This window comes from Gorilla gorilla, chromosome 5 (genome assembly GCF_029281585.2).
Source record: "Gorilla gorilla gorilla isolate KB3781 chromosome 5, NHGRI_mGorGor1-v2.1_pri, whole genome shotgun sequence".
Classification (NCBI taxonomy): Eukaryota; Metazoa; Chordata; class Mammalia; order Primates; family Hominidae; genus Gorilla; species Gorilla gorilla.
The window spans coordinates 129,347,656-129,355,658 of NC_073229.2; positions in this window are offsets into that span (position 1 = coordinate 129,347,656).

The window sequence follows — 8,003 nt, forward strand, 5'->3', positions numbered from 1 at the left end:
GCAATCTCGACCTCCTGGGCCCAGGCATCCTCTTGGCTCAGCCTCCTAAAGCTTAGGATTGCAGGTGTGAGCCACCGCACCTAACCAATAAATACGGACTGTTGCGTGAAAAATAAAATATCTATATTCAAATCAATGAACATCTCCAAAAGCAAATGAGTAAAAGGCATAGACAATCATAAAAGGAAAAAATTTAAAAACACAAATGACAAAAAGCTCATATCAGTAATAACCAAATGCATACAATTTTAAAGCAATGATCAGGTGCATTTTTTCTTCCTTTGCAATTAGCAAAGTTTTGTTTTGTTTTTGTGATGAAACAAATGTGAGGGTTGGTGACGACCAGTAAAACACGCCACTAATTTAAGAATGTCACCTCCTGTCTTCTAGTTCGCTTTCATTTTATATAACCATATTGATAACAGCGACTCCAGGAACAAGCATTTATTGAGCAATCAATGTCTTTTTTGAGCCCCAGGGTAACCACAAAAACAGTGAATATAGATGGTAAAATTAACTCCCTTTAATTGATGCTGGAACTGAGGATCAAGAAATACACATATTCTTACACCCCAGAAATGGCTAGAAACCAGTTGACTCCTAGGCCTTTGCTCTTTCTCTTCATTGCAGGGATTTGCTCAAATGTTGGAAATCCAGTTTGAACTGGATGTAGTCCATAGTGTGTGTGTGTGTGTGTGTGTGTGTGTGTGTGTATATATATATATATATATATACACACACACACCTTTAAACTATGGCCAGGGAAGTGAGAAGCCCATGAACTTTGAGGTCAGATGTACTCTGGATTTAGATTTTACTTGTTTAGTGTCCTACATTTTAAAAATTTAAGGATTATATTACTGTTATTTTTAATTAAAAAACTCAGAAGCTGTTACTGTTGCCCTGGATTCTTATGATCTCCCATGATAGAGATTAACAGAGATCACCAAACATAGCAGCAAAGGAAATTGTACTCAGCTTGTGCGCAAGGGAGTCAGCACCAAGAAAGGCAAAGGAACGGACTGCTCTGAGGATAGTGTGTGGGTGAGTTTTATAGGGTCTTTCTATAGGGGAGGGTTACATCAGGGCACCTATAGGAGGAGTTTTTCTAGTGCTTGTACAGTGGCCCAATATGCTTTTTCATACATCATATGTAGCATTAGCATTTTAAATCTCCACCCCAGGAGTAATTTTTAGCATTAAAGTGAGGAAGGGGTAAATGTAGGTTGGAGTTTAAGTCTAACTGTACAGGTGGGGATCTGGGGAAGTCCCTTGCCCTCTGAAATAGGAGCTTGCAGTTAACAGCTTCTTGGGTGTTTTGTTACCTCTTGACTGAGAGTTAGATAAGCTAGAGCTTGAGTAAGGAGCTTTTATCCTTTTTCACCACACCATCTTAAAATAGCTTTCCTGTCTCAATGCAACAAAGATATCCCTGTGTGACAGATTCTTCAGTGGCCCCAATAGTTTCTGATTCCCAGTACCTGTTCATGTTCATACCTGTGTTAGATCCCCTCCTCCTAAGAGGGGTTGGGACCTGTGACTTGCTTCTGAAAATAAATATAACAAAGGTGATGGATATCACTCCCATGACTACATTACATTATAAAAGACTGTCTCTTATGAACAGACTCTAGAGACTGTCCGGTCTGGCCTGATGAAGGCAGTGGCCATGCTTGGAAAGTCCACATGGTGACGAACCATGGGCAGCCTCTAGGAGCTGAAAGGCAGCTTCCGGCCCATAGCCAGCCAGCAAGAAGTCCTACAAACTCCAGGAAATGAATTCTGTCAACAGCCTAAGTGAACTTGGAAGTAAATCTTTCCCCAGTCAATCATCCACATGAGAACACAGACCAATGACACCTTAATTGCAGTTTTGTGAAACCCTGAGCAAAGGATCTACTTAATCCATGCCTGGACTCCTAAATGTACCCCCCGACCCAAATTTTGAGAGTATATACAGAGTGCAATCCCTCTTTGAAAATTTTGTGTTAAATACTGCTGCCCTGCTGCATTCTGATTTTTCTCTTTCTTACTCCTTCACATGTATTTTCTTGCCTTGATCATGGCAGAGTTCTCTTTCTCTGTATCCCTCATTTTTTGTTATTATACATTTTATTATATAAGTAATACATGAATATAATTCAATATACTAAGGTATATTGCTTGGCATTATACTGTATCTGCCAACTTTCTTTTCCAGACAACAAAATACCTTGAAGTTCATTTATCTTTTCACATATATAGTATATATAAAATTCTTCTTTTAAATGACTATATACTATTATATTATTAGTATGTCTACCTGAAATAATGGAAAGGATCAGAATCCAGTTTAAAAGCATTTATCCAAGTGAAAAGCTGAGAATGCCATTCAGATAACACAGACTCCAAAGGAATGGAGTTAGTGCTCCAAAGTTAAGATCTTGCATATACCAGCAGAAAACAAACAAACTTAGTAGGATTATAACATTTTCTATACAAGGCTGGTTTATGACTTACAACAATTTAATTAGTTACAATTTGTTTTCTTTTCCATACAGCTTGTTTTCTTTTCCTATTTAAAAGAGTGTATTTAACATTCCATCTTAGACAATGTGATAGTCATGAAGTCTGTGTGAGAGAGGAAAGAGGGAAGTTACTCTATAATGAAGATCAACAGTTAAGAGAGAAGGGGTCTTTCCTGGTACTCTTTAGTCATTTATAACATTTTACAAAACAACATAGGTAAAGACAAAGGCTAATCTATAATCAGAAAAACAAAGGTCACAGCTGCCTACTTTATAGCTGCCTGTTTACATGTGACTCAGATCCCATAATCAGATTCCCTTAAGGCTCAAAATGTTTTAAAGTTGCAACAGCTTAGATTTTTACTTGTTTTCACAAACATATCACAGTGCATCCATCCTCTTAACTATTTAGGTTGTTTGTAGTTTTTTTTTTTTTTTTGAGGCAGAGTCTCATTGTATCACCCGGGCTGGAGTAGTGTAGTGGTACAATCTTGGCTCACGGCATTCTGGGTTTAAGCGATTCTCCTGCTTCAGCCTCCCAAGTAACTGGGATTATAGGCACCTGCCACCACACCTGGCTAATTTTTGTGTTTTTAGTAGAGATGGGGTTTCACCATGTTGGCCAGCCTGGTCTTGAACTCCTGACCTCAAGTGATCCACCCGCCTTGGCCTCCCAAAGTGCTGAGATTACAGGCATGAGCCACCGCACTGGGCCTATTTCTAGCATTTGATATAGCAAACAAATGCGTTTGCATGCTCCTTGGACACATATGTGATGATTTCTCCAGAATATATGCTCAGAAGTAGGGCTCTGAGTATGTTCATTTTCATTTTATTTGCTACTGACAAATCGTTCTCCAGAGTGTCTGTGTCCATTTATATCCCTACCAGGTATGTAGGAGAGTGCTCCTTCCTGCACTCTCCTTTCTTCACAACCCCCATTGACACCTGATATTACCCAACTTTAAAATTTTTGCTCTTACTCTCTTTCATATTCCTGTTCTCCTCTCTTGTTTTGCATTTTCCTTTTCTTCCTCCTCCTTCTCTCTCTCTTCTCTCGTGTTTCCTGCCTCTCTTCCCTCTCTTTCTCAGTTTTTTCTCTTCTTTTGTTTGCTCTTTTGCTTTGTAAAAATTTATAATTTGTTTTAATTTAACATTTATAATCTTTAAAATTTAATTTATAATTTATTTTATAACCTGATTCATAATGACGATTATGAAAATATCTGTCAGCAAATATACATTTATAAAATAACTGCCAATGACTGCAGTGGGTTGTACGTTAGTGGCCAACCATCTTTTAAAAAAAATTTGGTGTAAAATAACCATAACGTAAAAGTAACCATCTCAAAATGTACAAGTCAGTGACATTTAGCACATTGAGTGTTGTGCAACAAACACCTCTATCTAGCTTCAAAACGTTTAATCCCCCCAAAGGAAAACTCCATACAAATAAAGCCTTCACTTTCCAATTCCCCTTTCTCCCCTGGCAACCACTGACCTGCTTTTTGTCTCTATGGATTTTCCTATTCTAGATATTTAGTATAAATGGAATCATACAACATATGACATTGTATGTCTGGTTTCTTTCACTTGGCATAATGTTTTTGAGGTTAATCCACATTGTAGCATGTAGAAACTTCTTCCTTTTTATGGCTAAATAATATTACATTGTTTATTATGCCATAGTTTGTTAATCCATTATCTGTTGATGAACATTTGGGTATTTCCACCATTTGACTATTGTGAATAGTGCTGCTATTAACATTTGTGTGTAAGTTTTTGTTTGAATACTTTTGGCTGTACACCTAGGGGAAGAATTGCTGGGTCGTATGGTAATTCCATGTTTATTTTTTTAAGGAACTACCAAACTGTTTTCATAACAACTGTATCATTTTGCAGTCCTACTAACGATGTATGAGTGTTCTTATTTCTCCACATTCTTGGCAACACTTATTATTTTCTTTTTTTAAAATATAGCTATTTTAGTGGGTGTGAAGTAGTATCTCATTGTTTTGATTTGCATCTCTCTAATGACTCATGATGTTGAATGTCATTTCATGTGATTGTTGGGCATTTGCATATCTTTAGAGGAATGCCTGTTTAAGTCCTTTGCCAGGTTTTCAGTTGGGTTGCTTGTCTTTCTGTTGTAGAGTTGTAAGAGTTCTTTATATATTTTGGATACCAGACAACCTCTATCAGATATATGACTTTTTTCAGCCGGGGATGGTGGCTCACGCCTATAATACCAGCACTTTGGGAGGCCAAGGTGGGAGGATCACCCAAGGTCAGGAGTTCAAGACCAGTCTGGCCAACATGGTGATCCCCATCTCTACTAAAAATACAAAAATTAGCTGGGCGTGGTGGCGGGCACCTGTAATCCCAGCTATTCAGGAGGCTGAGGGAAGAGAATCGCTTGAACCCAGGAAGTGGAGCTTGCAGTGAACGGAGATCACGCCATTTCTCTCCAGCCTGGCAAGAAAGTGAGACTCTGTCTCAAAAAAAAAAAAAAAAAAAAAGATATATAACTTTCAAGTGTTCTCTCTCTTTCTGCGGGTTGTCTTTTCATTATCTTGATAGCGTCCTTTGATATCCAAAAGTTTTTTGTTTTGTTTGTTTTGTTTTTTGAGACAGAGTTTCACTTTGTCACCCAGGCTGGCACAATCTTGGCTCACTGCAACCTCCACCTCCTGGGTTGAAGCAGTTCTCCTGCCTCAGCCTCCTGATTAGCTGGGACTACAGTTGCATGCCACTACACCGGCTGATTTTTTGTATTTTAGTAAAGATGGGGTTTCACCGTGTTGCCCAGGCTGGTCTTGAACTCCTGAGCTGAGGCAATCCCCCCGTCTTGGCCTTCCAAAGTGCTACGATTATAGGCGTGAGCCACTGCACCTGGCCATAATGCCCAAAAGCTTTTTAATCTTGCTGATTTCTAATGTATTTATTTTTCTTTTGTTGCTTGTACTTTCTTTTGGGATCATATCTAATAATTCGTCGCCAAATCCAAGGTCATGAAGATTTATCCCTATGTTTTTTGTAAGAGTTTTAGAAGCTTATGGTTTAAAATCTTATATTTAGTTTATTGATCCATTTTGAGTTAGTTTGTGTATATCTTGTGGATACATTTTGTATCTACATTTATATATTTATATATACCCAACTTCATTGTTTTGCACGTAGATATCCAGTTGTCTCAGCAATATTTGTTGAAAAGTCTATTCTTTTCCTATGGAGTGATATTGGCACCCTTATTGAAATCAACTGACTATAGATATATGGGTTATTTCTGGACTCTCAATTTTAATTTTATTCCATATATTGATCTATATGTCTATTCTTTTTTTTTTTTTTTTTTTTTGGGACACAGTCTCACTCTGTCACCCAGGCTGGAGTGCGGTGGTATGATCTTGGTTCACTGCAACCTCTGCCTCCTGGGTCCAAGCGATTGTCCTGCCTCAGCCTCCTGAGTAGCTGGGATTACAGGCACGTGCCACCATGCCCGGCTAATTTTTGTATTTTTAGAAGAGACAGGGTTTCACCATGTTGGCCAGGCTGGTCTTGAACTCCTGACCTCAGGTGATCCATATGCCTGAGGCTCCCAAAGTGCTGGTATTACAGGCATGAGCCACCGCATTGCCCAGCCTATATGTCTATTCTTAATGCCAGTACCACACTGTTTTGATTACTTAGTAATTTTTTTTTGTTTTTTTTTCTAGTAAGTTTTGAAATCAGGAATTATGAGTCTTCCAACCTTTTTTTTCCTTTTTCAAGATTGTTTTGGCTATTTGTGGTCCCCTGCAATCCATATAAATGTTATGATTTGTTCCACATCTTAAAAAGGGTCATTAGTATTTTAATAGGAATTATAAAGATCTGTAAAACACTTTGGGTAATACTGCTATCTTAAGTCTTCCAATACATGAACATTTATTTAGGTCTTCTCTAATTTCTTTCTGAAATGTTTTTCATATTCAATGTACCAGTCTTGTGTCTTCCTGACTAAATTTATTTCTAACTCTTTTGCTTTTGTTTTCAGTGTCCATCTATCTGCCCCCGTCCTTTTTTGGTCTCAGAAGCTGACTCTTTCCCTCATTAAAATATCAAGTCCATTTCATAGCTATAGATCAAAGCACTTCTTGTTGTTGTAAAGACTCCATCCACTTCCTTACTCTTCCTGCAATCTTGCTCATAGAAAGTCCTTGAGCTTCTCTCCTCTTCACACATGTCAGAGGCAAGGCTGTCAGAGTTGCTTCCAGAACTGACAGTGACAATTGTTTTTTAGGTAGGTAGGAGCCCAGCAGGCCTTAGGGCAGCAGGACCTGAGCTGGAGATTTAGTCAGGGGAATAGGAAACCTTTTGAGATACAGTTCAGTAAAGCACACTACTATATGAAGTCACTCTGATATAGAAGTTGCTTTAATATGTGGGAATGGTGAATGGAATATGTCTAATTTTCTACCTTATAAGTAATAGTTGGAATTGAAACAGTGCAAAGAGAAAAAAATAGTATGCAAAAAGTGTCTCAAAGTAGTAAGCCCTCTATTAGGGCTTGTTGCTAAGGTTTTAATTAAGAAAGCACATTTTGAAATTTAGTAGCCTGGCCGGTCACCAGTGGCTCATGTCTGCAATCCCGGCACTCTGGGAGGTTGAGGTGGGCGGTTTGCTTGAACTCAGAAGTTTGAGACCAGCCTAGGAAACATGGCAAAACCGTGTCTCTACAAAACACACAAAAATTAGTTGGGTGCAGTGGTGTGTGCCTGTAGTCCCAGTTACTTGGGTGGCTGAGATGGGAGGCTTGAGCCTGGGAGGTTGAGGCTGCAGTGAGCTGTGATTGCATCATTGTAGTTAAGCTTGGGCAACAGAGCGAGATCCTGTCTCAAAATATATTAAATAATAAAATAAAAAAATAGTAATTCAGTAGCCTAAAGGGATTTTTAAATCACAAATTATATATGAGTTCTAGAGGGGAGAATTAATGTTCAGAATTAGTAGAGAAATGGGAAGTCATTGAAAAATAGAAATACAAACCAACAAAAGTGAAGAGAAAACAAGAAGATGAAAAGGTGGATTCCTCTGTAAGGACTTTAAGATTTTTATTGATTATTTTTCCATATTATAGTATGCTTCAAACCCAATTCTATTAAGAAATTGTAGTTGAAAACATTTTTGTTTAGACATGTTGGCCTTTTTAAAATTATACCTTTCATAAATGTTTATAGAATATTTGTACCAGTATCATCTTTAACAGGTACAAGACAAAAACCCTCAACAGTTACAAGACTAAAAATTACAGAACTAAAAAGAACAGTAGATCTTACAGAAGATCATCAAAACAAAGTGTGGCTGAAGCACAAGCTCTAGAAACAGTTCTGAGATCAGGCTGCTAATTTTACCATTGGCCTGGTGGTTAAGTGGGGTGGGCAATTTTTGAATTTTCATATTCTTAGAGCCCAGAGGGGCCTTACTGATCAGAGGCTTATCATTCATGTTAATTGT